This window comes from Myotis myotis, unplaced genomic scaffold (assembly GCF_014108235.1).
Source record: "Myotis myotis isolate mMyoMyo1 unplaced genomic scaffold, mMyoMyo1.p scaffold_m19_p_6, whole genome shotgun sequence".
NCBI classification, from domain to species: domain Eukaryota; kingdom Metazoa; phylum Chordata; class Mammalia; order Chiroptera; family Vespertilionidae; genus Myotis; species Myotis myotis.
In genome coordinates this window covers 340,491-353,187 of record NW_023416368.1, presented here as the reverse complement: position 1 = coordinate 353,187, position 12,697 = coordinate 340,491, and the positions used below count along the sequence as shown (strand labels likewise).

General features: G+C 56.0%; 1 protein-coding gene across 20 annotated transcripts in view; it reads right to left on the bottom strand.

Annotated features, from left to right (window-relative positions):
- Positions 1-9,506, bottom strand: part of SUN1 (Sad1 and UNC84 domain containing 1) — a 42,340-nt gene extending 32,834 nt beyond the window's left edge. For 13 of the 20 annotated variants that reach the window (XM_036315435.1, XM_036315448.1, XM_036315442.1 and 10 more), the window contains exon 1: positions 9,358-9,488. The gene's annotated coding sequence lies outside the window, so the exon portion shown is untranslated. Of the gene's footprint in view, positions 1-8,968; positions 9,106-9,357 lie in introns of those variants that run through there. The other 7 variants (XM_036315454.1, XM_036315453.1, XM_036315444.1 and 4 more) reach the window with 6 other exon arrangements.
- Positions 9,507-12,697: the final 3,191 nt, after the last annotated feature.

The window sequence follows — 12,697 nt, the reverse complement described above, 5'->3', positions numbered from 1 at the left end:
CCCGCGGGGCCGTGGGGACACAGGCCGGGGTTGGCTCACTGGAGCCAGCGCCAGCTTCTCCGAAGCCTGTCTGAGCTGAAAGCTTATCTACTGAAAACTCAATAGACATGCTGAGCATTTCAAAATGCGGCTTCCAGTCTCGTTTACATCACTGCTAATTAAAGCCCACATGTGACCCGAGAGCCTTCCTACTTGTACCCGGGCCGAAGGTGCAGCTTCCACCCGCCTCAGCCTGAGACTCGAGGGAGGTCTGATTGCCTTCAACTTCTGAAGAGTATTGAGACAGCCAGGGGAAAATGGACAGAACATGTGTTTAATGGCATCAGAAAATCCTGTAAAGAATTTGAAGTTAACATTTTGCAAATTGATGTGACAAAGAGGGGCCCTGTCCAGGCTTCACTGTCTTTGTTTTTCCATCCCTTCTGGGCCACTCCCTTTGTTCCCCTAAAGTGTTGTCCCTGGTCCAACCTGGTCACAGGCAGTCCCAGGGAGTGGCCTGGGCTGCAGGAGGGAGGCTGTGAGCTACCAAATGCCTGCCCCACTGGGAACGGGGCTGGGGCTTGCATCAGGCCTCCCCGGGGCCCAGAGCCCCGCAGGACTCCCCCAGGCTGCCCAGCCCAGCAGGCAGCATGCAGGGGGCCAGGGAGCTTCTCCTGCCCCTGTACAGAGTACTTTTTAGGGTGGACAGCTTTCGGTTTTGAGCTGCCAGACCTAACAGGATGCTCACACCCCAGGAAATGTGGGCCAAGAGTGCCACCTGCAAGGGAGCAGGAAGCCCCGTGCTTAGGTGCCCGGGCCTCCTCCACCTGCTCTGCTAGGGAGGACAGGCAGGCCGTCAGCTCAGGCCAATGCACATGTCCTGCTTGGGCTGCAGAGCTAAGGTGCTTCTTAAATTACCTGGGGCTCCTCCCTCAGCACCCTCCACCTGCTCCAGCGGCTCTGTAACATTCACACCAGGTGGGAGAGAGGAAACAGCAGCACTGTCGGGCTCTGAAGCTCTGAGGTGAGGCTAGCGGCTAGCCCAGCCGCGGGCAAACTACGGCCCTCGGGCCGGATCCGCCCGTTTGAAATGAATAAAACCATTGAAAAAAAAGACCGTACCCTTTTATGTAATGATGTTTACTTTGAATTTATATTAGTTCACACAAACACTCCATCCATGCTTTTGTTCCGGCCTCCGGTCCAGTTTAAGAACCCATTGTGGCCCTCGAATCAAAAAGTTTGCCCACCCCTGAGCTAGCCCCACCCTTTCCCGGGGCGCTCAGTCTGGAGGGAAGGGGTGCGGGTGGCAGAGCCCCTCACCACTGCCAGCTCCAGCCAAGACTGGTGCATGAGCATGCAGGAAGCAGTCGGGCTTGCTGGGAAGGCACTGTCACGGGGTCTGCGAGCTGGTTGAGTCGTGATGAAGCAGCTGCAACTACAGGGAGCCCAGCTGAAACAGGGTAGCTGACGTGGCAGTCCCATTAGAAACCTCCTCACCCCGTGGAAATGGCATGCCACCCCTGACCCCATCAGAGCTGTGCACCGAGAGCAGCAATCCAAGGAGACAGTGACAGGCAGGACCTCCACCCAGCTCAGCACGGCTCCAGATGCGCTGTCTGCCACGGTGCCCTGGGGAGCTGACCCACAGGGCTCCTCCCGCAAAACACAGGCCCTCAGGGACCCTCTGCTGCTGGGCTGTCCCCTCAGGACCTTCCAGAGAAAAGGGGGAGGGGAGAGACAACACACACACACACACACACACACTTGCCCCGGCTCCACCCTCACTAATCCTTAATCACCTGCGTTGGTTTCAAAGGGCAGCTGTGCCAATTTAGGTCTTTCATTATTGTAAAGACTCACCTTTAAAACTAAAATTCCAAGGTGCGTGCTCCTTTAAAAATCAGTACTAAACCTTAACATAATTACTCTGCTCAGGATCTTAATTCTGTAAAACCAAATAATGTGAAGACTAATAAAAACATTCGTTATTTCTGCCTATAGACTTAAAAAATCGCAAACTGGGTCAGACACGATTATTTCCAAGACCATGTTCCAGGTAACGACTTCTACATCATAAACAGGAACTGGCATCTCATTCTATTTTCATTTTAAAGAAGCAAAACAATGTTTATTAAAAAACAACTATGATTTATACTGAGTCACTTTAAAAATGAACTGATTGTTTAAAACAGCCAATCAGAAATGAATGACTCTGCCTGAAAACATGTGAAAGGATGCCCTGATGCCATCTGAACACCCAAGTATTTAAACATCCAGAAAAACCCGACACTGAGTTTAATGATAAATGACAGAGAATGGGACTTCTCCTTTTCACTTATCCCTTCTGTACCGTTTGCATTGTTTTCAGAGTTAAGTACTGGTTGTATAAAAGCAGTTAACCCAATAAACATTCCTTTCAGAAAGAAAAAAAAGGCGTGCTCAGGATGAAGCAGAGTGGGGCAGCCAGACTCGCTGGGCGTGGCTCCGCTGTGGCCCTCAAGAGCCGGAGGGGAGGCCCCCGAACCCCACCCAAGGCTGCTCCTGGGCGCACACCCGGTACCTCCCTAACCCTCCTGAGCTGCCAGGGTGCCATCAGTTAATACACCTAGCCTGCTGGGCACTGCCCTGCACAGGGCGAAATGCTGTTACAAACATAACAAGTAGATTTAAAAATAAAGCAATAGAATAAAAAATAGAACTCAGCTATTTTCAGCAACTCTGTACTGAAAACAGTTTCTTGCCAAGATGTGATGTTTCTTTCCTTTTTTTGGAAATGACGAAACAGCAGGAAGGGGTGGCGGCTAGATACGCTTGTTCACATAACAACAGGACTCTGCGTTCCAGGAGCGCGAATGCCTCCCTGGAGACCTCACCGTTCGCCTCCCAGGACGTGCCCAGACCATCTCCAAAGAGCTCCTCTAACAGCAATGCTCCCCGTGTTCCAGCAAAAGCCCAAAGGCCAAGGGTGTGTTCTGTGCGGGGCCTCTCAGCACACGGAGCACGGACAAGTCTGCCGCAGCCTCAGGCCCAGCACGCAGGAGCCGTCGGACAGCCAGTGCCCTGGCCGGGTTAGGAGGGCTGCCCGCCCGGCGATTCCTAACGGAAAGAGCGTGCCCACTGCAAGTACCCTCAGCGGCACTGACGCCTGGGTGACCACACCCCACAGGTCCTAACGCTGGGAGTGGCAGACTCCGGGGCTCCGGGCCACCAGGCGAGGCGACCAGTGGGAGGCTTATCTTTTCCTCATGGTCGTACAGTGTGCTAACCGTACTCCTATCACATAGGCCAGGGACCCCCCTGCCCCCACATCCGTTACTGAGCTGGCTGACTCTCATGTCCGGCTTGAAAAGGCCTTCCCTGGCCCAGGAACACACGGGCAGTCGGTCACGGATGTGATCTACATTTCCAGCCAAGTGTAACTCGCCAACCCCATCTGAGCTCCCTGTGCAAACAGTGAGGCAGGCACCTCTTACCCCCTGGAGAGCATTGCTGCCTGCCTCCTGCCTCGGAATCATCCACCTGTCCAATCACTGGCCGGCCTGCCCCACCCTTCAGACCAGCGGCGCCTCCTCCCAGGGCATCACCCTCTGCCTGCTCCGCCCCCCCCCTCCCCGGGGCAACCACGTCTTGCTGGCGCTAGACCCTGAGCTCTCGAGGGCAAGAACTACGCCTCTCCTGTAGCACTTAGCAGGCTCCCTGCTCCGCCCTTAATCTGCAAATACCCCTGAGATCTCCCCACTCTGCTCTGGTCCGACCACACCCAGGAAACCCCGCCCCAGTGCAGAATGCACCAGGAAGAGCAGGACCAGCCTCCTCAGTCCTCCAAGGGCATCCAAAGCACCTCTCTCATCATCCATCAGAACAGCGGTGTCAGCCCCGCTTCATTCCCAAGTCCAGCTGGGAACGAGAACGAGGAACAGCAGGCACAGGACTGCACGCGCACATCAACGCCAACAGCCACCCGCACCGCTTCCCATCGCCCTTGTGATGCCCGTCTTCTACTGCCGAGCAGCAGGCTGAAAGCGGGCGCCTTCCAGGACTAAAAGGCTTGCAGCCTAAGGAGCAAGTGAGGCAATCATTACATTGATCTTTTTCATAGTCTAGACCAGCGATGGCGAACCTTTTGAGCTCGGCGTGTCAGCATTTTGAAAAACCCTACCTTAACTCTGGTGCCATGTCACATATAGAAATTTTTTGATATTTGCAACCAGAGTAAAACAAAGATTTATATTTTGATATTTATTTGATATATTTAAATGCCATTTAACAAAGAAAAATCAACCAAAAAAAATGAGTCCACGTGTCACCTCTGACACGCGTGTCATGGGTTCGCCATCACTGGTCTAGATATAGCTGACATCTCCCAATAATGTTAATTAAGATGCAACCAAGCAAATGGAATGACTAAGACCAAAGCAAGCAGCCAAGCACAGCGCTGTTTTCAGGCCCGGCCCCGGGGAGCGCCTCTGACCCCACTGCCAAACACTGATCTGCACACGACCACGTCCACATGACTTAAGTCCGGGACCTGCAGGGTCGTTGGCACAAACGTCAAAAAGCATCTGTCACGGAGTTCTCACCTCCTAAGCTAAAACTCAGAGCGAGCGGCCTTCACTGAGTGTCCCTATGCGACTCAGTAAAAAGCCAAACACCAGCTACCCAGCTCGCTCCTCACAGAGTTCAGGCTGCCAGCCACGCAGACACTACTGAAGGAGAGCCACTCCCAGCGTCTGATTAGAATAAAGAGAGTATGTAAGTATTCATCCTTTGAAAATCCGACGTTTATTTTCGCCCAATGGGAGTGAACGGGTTCCAACACAGACCCAGGGGTCTAGTCTAGCCTCGTCTCCTCTATCTGAAAATCAAGTCCGGTAAGCAGTCAAAATAGCAACGAGTTCCAAATTTAGGAAGTGAGGGAAAGAGGAAAAGGAGAGTGTTTCCAATCAACTAAATAAGACTGCGGCCCCACAGGTGGCAGGAGCACAGCTGCCCCCAGACACTCAAGTCCAGTCGGGCATCACTGTGCTCGGCCACCCCCGCTTGTTCCCACCTGCACCAGGAACCCAGTTCTGAGCACTCAGCCCAAATCAGCAGCGACTGACAACAGGTGCTGCATCCCCTGGACTCTCTCTCCCTCACCTGAGAGGCGTAGGTAGGGCAGGCATTTCCTGCGGGCAAATTCAAACCAGCTGTGTGTGCAGAATCTGGGGACCATTTGACCATCACATAAGTTCAGGATGAGGAGACAATAGCTATGAGCAGACACCCTATCAAACACCAGCATCCTCTGAAACGAGATCACAAAGGAATTTCCATTTAAAAATGGTGCACTGAACACAGATGTTAGCTTCCACTCTCCTCCAGACTTTTAAAAGGCATATATACAGTGGGGCCTTCACTTACGAGTGTCCCGACTAACGAGTTTTTTGAGATACCAGCTGTCTCTCGGCCAATTTTTTGCATTGAGTTGATAGAGTAATTTGAGTTAACGAGCTTGGTCTCCGAACGAATTAAACTCGTAAGTCAAGGCCCCACTGTATACCCCAAAGAACAAAACCAAAGGGAGAAAAGACAACAGTGAGAAACCTGGAAGCTATAAAACACAGGGTGAATGAAACCTGACTCAAAGGCTTACAATGAACTTAAAAAACAGTACGTTATTGGCGAAAGGATAAACATATAAACTAACAGACTGAGATCCAGAAATAAACCCATACATTTATTGGAGAAATCATCCAATTTCATCACGGACCCCCCCTCTCCCCCCCAAAGACAAAACCATGGCACCCACATACACTTGCAAGTGAGGGTGCAGGACAGAACCAAATACAGCAGGAACTGAACGCTGAAAGTCTGGGTAAGAAGCAGTTAGGCAAAACCACCTGATCATCTCAACTGGCAAGAAAGCACTTGTCGAAACCTGACAAAAGGCATTTACTAAAACCCACAGCTAACCTCACACTCCAGGGGGAAGACCAAAGAGCTTTCCTCTGGGATCATCAGGAACAGACAAGGATGCCTGCTGTCAACACTGCTACTCAGCACTCCCGGGACCCTAGCCAGAGCATTCGGCAAGGAGAGAAAATAAAAGGCGTCCAAAGGAAGAAGTAAAGCTCCCTCCACTCACAGGTGCCATAACCTCATATGTGGGAAATCCTAGGGAACTCACAAAAAAACTACTACAACTAATAAACAAATTGTAAAAGTGACAGCATACAAGGTCAACAACACAAAAATTAGCTGCATTTCTATACACTAACAATAAACTGAAAATAAAATTAAGAAAACAATTCCTCTTATAACAGCATCAGAAAAAAATAACAAACTTAGGAATAAATTTAACCAAGGAAGTGCAAGACTGGTGCGCTGAACACTAAAACACTGTAAAGGTTCTAGCCAGGTTGGCTCAGTGGATAGAGCGTCCGCCTGTGGACTGAAGGGTCCCGGGTTCAATTCCCGTCAAGGGCACATGCCCAGGTTGCAGGCTCGATACCCAGTGATGTTTCTATCTCTCTCTTCCTCTCCATTCCTCTCTGGAATAAAAAAATATATATTTAAAACAAACAAACACTGTGAGAGGAAGAAGACATCAGTCACTGGGAAGACAGCCCCGGGCATGGCCGTCGGCCTGGTGACACTTCCCTGTGCTACTATCAAAACCCCAATGGCGTTTCCTGCAGATATGGCAAAGCTAATCCTTAAGTTTTTATGAAACCGATGGATCCAAATAGCCACAAACAACCTTGAAAAAGAGTTGGAAGACTCACACTTTGAACTTGAAAAACAGTACGTTATTGGCGAAAGGATGAACATATAAACTAACAGACTGAGATCCAGAAATAAACCCATACATTTATGGCCACTGATTTCCTACAAGAGGCCAAGACCACTCAAAATAGCCTCCTCAACGGCGGAGCCGGGACAACTGGACGTCCACAGGCAACAGGATGGAGGCGGGCGCCTCACCCCCCCAGGGTTCACTCAGAACGGGCCCACGACCTCATCGCAAGAGCTAAACCACTGAAAACCTCACACACGCACACAGGGCAAAGCTGTGTTCGCTTTGGTTTCACCACGGCTACTTATTATCACACCAAAAGCACGAGCAATAAAAGGAAAAACAGATAAAGCGGACATCCCCGAGAATGAAACCTTTCGTGCATCAAAGGACACTATCAAGAGAGCAAGGAGGCACCCGGAGAAGGGAGGACAGTGTGTGGGAAAGGGCTCGGACCCCAGCGCCCCCACGGACTCTCCACTCCACAGAGAGACGGACACCCTGTAAGACGCGAACTCAGGGACAACTCTCCAGGGCAGCCAACAGGAAGCACAGAGAGAGACACAACCACAGCCACTGAGATCCCGCCTCACGCCCACTGGGACGGCCATGATGTAAAACAACAATCCACAGCCCGGCTGCGTGGCTCCGTGGCTGGCCCTGGACCCACCCACCTGTGAACCAGGAGGTCAGCTTTCGATTTCCGGGCAGGGCAGTAGGGGGCGTGCAGGAGGCGGCCAATCAATGGTTCTCTCTCATCATTGATGTTTCTCTCTCCCCCTCTCCCTGAAGTCAATAAAAATATTGTTTAAAAACAAAAACAGAAACAAAACGTATTTTTAAAAAACCAAAACAATAATAAAGTGCTGGTGAGGATGTGCGGACACTGGGACCCCTGCACGGTTGGTGGGGTGCAAGGTGGTTGGTGGGGTGCAAGGTGGTTGGTGGGGTGCAAGGCGGGTGGCCGTGTGGAGAACAGGGTGGAGGTCCCCTGATGTCACAGTTACCCATGGGCCCACAGTGCAGCTCACGCCCAGGAATGCGCCTGAAGAACGGCACACAGGTGCCCACGCGGAGATGTGCACACGGGGCACCGCCGCACTGGCCTCCGGCAACGGTGGAAACAACGTGAATGTCCACTCACGAAGACAAGTGAGCTGCGGGGTAGTCACACAATGGAGTGTCACTCGGCCATAGAGAAACGGGGTGCAGGGAACCGGCCGTGGACGGAGGGTGAGGGTGGACAGAGGGTGAGGGTGGGAGGTGCAGGGAACCGGCCGTGGATGGAGGGTGGGAGGTGCAGGTACAGGGAACCGGCTGTGGATGGAGGGTGAGGGAGCAGGAGCAGGGGCTGGGGCAGGGGCAGGAGCGGGAACAGGTTCAGGAGCAGGAGCGGGAGCGGGTGCGGGAGCGGGTGCGGGTGCAGGATCAGGTACATGGGCGGGAGCGGGAGCGGGTGCAGGTGCGGGGGCAGGAGCGGGAGCCGGGGCGGGGGCGGGAGCGGGAGCGGGTGCAGGTGCGGGTGCAGGTGCAGGTGCGGGGGCAGGGGCAGGAGCGGGAGCGGGGGCGGGAGCGGGGGCGGGTGCAGGATCAGGTACATGAGCAGGAGCGGGGGCAGGAGCAGGGGCAAGTGCAGGAGCGGGATCGGGTGCGGGTGCAGGGGCGGGTGCGGGTGCAGGATCAGGTACATGGGCAGGAGCGGGTGCAGGTGCGGGGGCAGGAGCGGGAGCGGGATCGGGTGCAGGGGCGGGTGCGGGTGCAGGGGCGGGTGCGGGTGCAGGATCAGGTACATGGGCAGGAGCGGGGGCAGGAGCGGGTGCAGGTGCGGGGGCAGGAGCGGGAGCGGGATCGGGTGCAGGGGCGGGTGCGGGTGCAGGATCAGGTACATGAGCAGGAGCGGGGGCAGGAGCAGGGGCAAGTGCAGGAGCGGGAGCGGGTGCGGGTGCAGGTGCAGGAGCAGGAGCAGGAGCAGGAGCAGGAGCGGGGGCAGGCCGCCTTTCTGAGAAGGACACAACCTGGCACCCACTTCCACCGCCCAGGCGTGGGCGGCGGGGTCAGGCCCGCACACGCGCCGCGGGACCCGGACCGACGCCCGCGGGGAGCGCGGCGCTCCCGCTGCTGCCCAACGAGAAGGTGCCGCTGAAGGTTCGGGGAAAGCACCCAAAGGCGCTGGGAGACGGGGTCCCGACGAGGCAGAAGACAGATTACCGCTGACGGACGGACCCCGGCGGGACAGGGGCGGGGCGGGCGGCCGCGGCCTGACAGCGCGCTAACCGGGGAGCGCCGCCCGGAGGACACGGGCTCCACCGCTCCGGGCGGCCCCGCAGCACCGAGGGCTGAGGGCGGGCGGGCGGGGGGGTGGGACGGAGGACCGAGGGACCGGACGAAGGGAGGCGGGGCGGAGGCGGGGCCGGGCGGAGGGGCCGCAGGCCGCGAATGCCTCTGGCGCGGAGGGCGTTGAGGCGGGGGCGGCGGCCGTTGGCGGCGCAGGCGGGGCCATAGTTTGGCGCGTCCCCGAAGCCCCTGCCCGCCGTGAGGGGCGCCCACCCCGCCGCACCCCGAGCCCGACCCGGCCCAACCCCCGCCCAGGACCTCACCTGCCTCGTGCCGACGCCACCGCTACTACCACCGTCGCTGCCTGAGGCCTAGTCGCCGCCGCCCCGGCCCGGCCCGGGAGCAGACCGTTCCGGCGCCAGCCAATCGCGCGCCGCGTCCTGGGCCGGAGGCGGGATCCATGAGGACGTTCACCAATCCCGACCGTGCCATCTGGAGCCCTCAGCCAATGAGGATGCGGCCTATCTAGAAGCACGGCCAATCACGAGCAGAAGCTGAGTCGCGGGGCGGGGCAACGTGCGGGGTCGGTGGCGAGGGAACGAACGGGGGCGGGACGGTGTCTCGGGAGATCCCGGTCTCGCCGCCGGCTCCCAGCCCTCCCGGCGCCCCCAACCCCGCAGCTGCGCGGCGCGAGAGGCGCGGACCAGCGGAGGGACCCCTTCCTGGCGCCACGCCCTGGACGCTGCTCCCGCTCCCGCGGTCCGGCCGAGCCCCGCCCGCGCCGCCCGTTGCCCGTCCGGACCGTGTGCGGGGCGGACCGGAAGCTGCTTTCTATCCTCACTGCGCCCGGAGGGAGCGGGCTCGGGTGGGCGGGCGCTCACAGCGGGGGCAGCCTGCCGCGCGGCCGGCGGAGGGCGCCGCCTGCGGGGACAGCGGCGCGGGCGTGGGGATGGGGCCGCGCTCCTCACAGCGGTGGCCCGGGCTGTGCGACGGCCGCCCGTGCCTCGGGGCTCTCCGTGAACATCGGGGTCACCGGTCCGTGCCCCCGGCGCCTGTCCCCCCGGGTCCGGTGCTGACGGGCGTGGAGATGGGGCGCGGGGGGGGGCGCTGGACTGGGGAGAATGAGGTCCCGGTGATGCAGACCTGCCGCTGTCCCGGCCGCTCGCGCCGGTGCGCACTGGCGGAGGCCCGGGGCGCATGGGACACGCGCAGTTCATGGGCTACGGGGAAGAAAGACGGTCAGGTGTCTCAATATATTAAGATATTCCTTGTGTTGATTTGTAATATTTTGGATATACTAGCTAATTAAAATACATTTTCCAGTTAACTTCATCTGCTTCTTTTTTTAATATATTTTTATTGTTCTCGGAGAGGAGGAAGCGGGAGAGAGAAATATCACTGCTGAGAACCATCCATGGCTGCCTCCTGCACACCCGCTACGGGCAGTGGAGCCTGCGGCCCAGGCCTGTGCCCTGACCTGGTCCATGACCCCACACTGTGCCACTGAGCCCCTCCCGCTGGCATCATTTGTTGCTTTTTTTAATGTGGCTCCTAGGAAATGTATCATGGCATATGTGGCTGGAATGAGGTGTTAGTGGAGGCTTCTGGGTAAGGATTCTGCACTAAAGGTGGATCACAATCAATCTTCCTGCCAATATTACAAAATGACCAAAGGCAGCTTTTTTAAAAAGTTAAACACCCCATGGACCAAGAGGTCCTGGGTTCAATTCCCGGTCAGGGTGCACGCCCAGGTAGCAGGCTAGATCCCCACCCAGTAGAGGGTGTGCAGGAAGTAGCCAATTGCTGTTTCACACATCAGTGTTTCTCTCTCTCTCTTCAGCAACACTGAACAAGGAAGGTGCAAACTCACATGGTATAAGAGGGGGAGGAGACAAGATTCTCGTGAGGGTCAGTGGGACCCTGGTAGGTGCCAGATAATAAAAGGGCGTCAACAAAACCCTGAGGGTCCTTAGGAATACCCACCCACGGGGCTGCTGGACAAGCAGCAGGCACTGGACCAACCGTGCCTGGAGATCCTCCCTCACGGGACCACGTCCACCCTGCCTGTCTTCCATCTGGTTTGTGTTGGCTTCATCTGAGTCCAACTGGTTGGTCTGATACCCACTGGACTGAACTGGCTGGGGCTGGTCTGTACCAGGGAGTTGGTTTGAATGAGCCCATCCGGTACCTTAGCGGCTCTGGTCCAGCTCCTTGGGAGGAGGGGGTAGAATTCTTCAGGTGATGGAATCCGTGGGAGTGGTCACAACAGGGAACCTCCCCTGGAGCCGGATGCCTTACAGCAGGGGTCCTCGAACTACGGCTGGGGCACATGCGGCCGCCCAAAACATTTATCCGGCCGCCAGGTGTTTTTGCCCCGCTGCCTGTTGCTTAGCAGCCAACTAGTTTTTTTTTTAAACTATAGTCCGGCCCTCCAGTGGTCTGAGGGACAGTGAACTGGCCCCCTGTTTAAAAAGTTTGAGGACCCCTGCCTTACAGGCTGACTGCAGGAGGGGAGGCGCTCCGGAAGCAAGGCCAGCCCTGGAAGAAACTGCCTGCGGGAGTCACGGGGACCAGGGCATGACCCACCTTCGGGAAGGGATGAGCTGGTCACTGAAAGCCGTGTGTGCTCTACGAGTCCACGTGTGTGCACACGCACACGCACCCACACACACAAACACGCACACCTACATCAGGCACAGAAACATCCTGCTAGTGGCTCTATCCAAGCAGGAGTGTCAAGCTGGTTTCTTATTTGACGTTACCTGTATTTTGCTCAATAAACTCAATAAAACTGTTTTCGAAGTGAATGAAAACCTAAAGGAAAAGGAACCCTGTGAAGGGTGAATGAGAGTAAGGAGCGGCCTTCCCAGCAGTGGGGGAGGAGGAGTTTTTAAACGAAACGGAAAAGGCACAAACCTTATGGCGGAACGTTGAGGACTCTGATTACATCGCAATGAGAGAGATCTGTTCAATAAAAGATGCGTGAGTAAGCCAGCAGCCAGGCGAAGAGCAGAAGGTACTTGCGATGTTAAAAACAGGCAAGGGGCTACCATTTAGAATATACGAGAAGCTCCTGCATATCAACAAGAAAAAGACAGGAATACAACAGAAGGCTGGGCAAAGGAGGTGAACGGGCAATCCACAGGAAAAGGAGCCCAAATCCACAGGAAGAGGAACCAGAATCCACAGGGAAATGAGCCCAAATCCACAGGAAAAGGAACCCAAATCCACAGGAAAAGGAGCCCAAATCCACAGGAAAAGGAACCCAAATCCACAGGAAAAGGAGCCCGAATCCACAGGGAAAGGAACCCGAATCCACAGGGAAAGGAACCCGAATCCACAGGGAGAGGAACCCGAATCCACAGGGAGAGGAACCCGAATCCACAGGGAGAGGAACCCGAATCCACAGGGAAAGGAACCCGAATCCACAGGGAGAGGAACCCGAATCCACAGGGAGAGGAACCCGAATCCTCAGGGAGAGGAACCCGAATCCACAGGGAAAGGAGCCCGAATCCACAGGGAGAGGAACCCGAATCCACAGGGATAGGAACCCGAATCCACAGGGAGAGGAGCCCAAATCCTCAGGGAGAGGAACCCGAATCCACAGGGAAAGGAACCCAAATCCTCAGGGAAAGGAGCCCGAATCCACAGGGAAAGGAACCC